General features: G+C 39.1%; 1 protein-coding gene across 1 annotated transcript in view; it reads left to right on the top strand.

Moving 5' to 3' along the window:
- Positions 1-923, top strand: part of fkbp9 (FKBP prolyl isomerase 9) — a 10,934-nt gene that overhangs the window by 8,120 nt on the left and 1,891 nt on the right. The gene's annotated exons all lie outside the window — the stretch shown is intronic.

Genomic DNA, 923 nt, shown 5'->3' with positions numbered 1-923 from the left:
TGGTATTCTGTCTATAATGGAGTACAATGGACATTTCTAAGTGACCCCAAACTTTTGACTGGTAGTGTATGTGATGACTTACACAGAAGCAATTCTTGACCGATGAAATTTAGGATGAAGCATTACAGTTTAACCACACTGTAGTGCCATCCCAGCTCATTTCCAAGAGGCATATAGCTCAAGCTGAACACATGTCAACTTTTGGTTATGTAAAGATATTAATGGCGCCATAACAAATGTGTCACATACACACATGCTTACCTAAATCTTGTTGTTTTGCTAGTTCAGTCTATTTCTCTTTGGGGGATAGGCTAAGGTGTGTGTGTGTGTATGTGTGTGTGCATGCATGCAATTATGAGACAGGTCAGCTGTTACCCTATTTCCAGTCTTTATGCTAAGCTTAACTTAGAGAGTGGCATCCTTCTTCTCATCTAACTCTTAGCAAGAAAGCAAATAAGCGTGTTTCCCAAAACGACAAATTATTTCTTTAACAAACGTCCAGCATTAGGGGCTTCAAGAAATCCTTTACAAATTCTTGGATTCATATCTAGATTTGGATTTGCACCACTCAATCCTTGGCCCAAATTCCATTGGAATCTGATAACAAAATATTGAGAAATCATGTGTGGTAGAAAAAAATACAGAACATATTGACGTCGTCAGGATACACTGACATTGTGTGCAGACAGATAAGATACATCATGCAATCCCATTTTCTAAAAATCTGAACTATCCCTTAATATTTCTGATGTATAGTTAAAGGACAAACAGCAGGGGTGTTGTTAGTGACTTTCTCCTGCTGGTCACTGGAATTCACTTATCTCTTACTCAATACAGTCTTGCTGTTAACTGTGTGTGTGTGTGTGTGTTGTGTGTGTGTGTGTTGTCTGTGTGGTGTGTGGTGTGTGGTGTGTGGTGTGTGG

Source organism: Etheostoma spectabile, chromosome 14 (genome assembly GCF_008692095.1).
Source record: "Etheostoma spectabile isolate EspeVRDwgs_2016 chromosome 14, UIUC_Espe_1.0, whole genome shotgun sequence".
Taxonomy (NCBI): Eukaryota; Metazoa; Chordata; class Actinopteri; order Perciformes; family Percidae; genus Etheostoma; species Etheostoma spectabile.
Note: the sequence above shows the minus strand (reverse complement) of the source record. Positions and strands in the feature narration are given on the sequence as shown.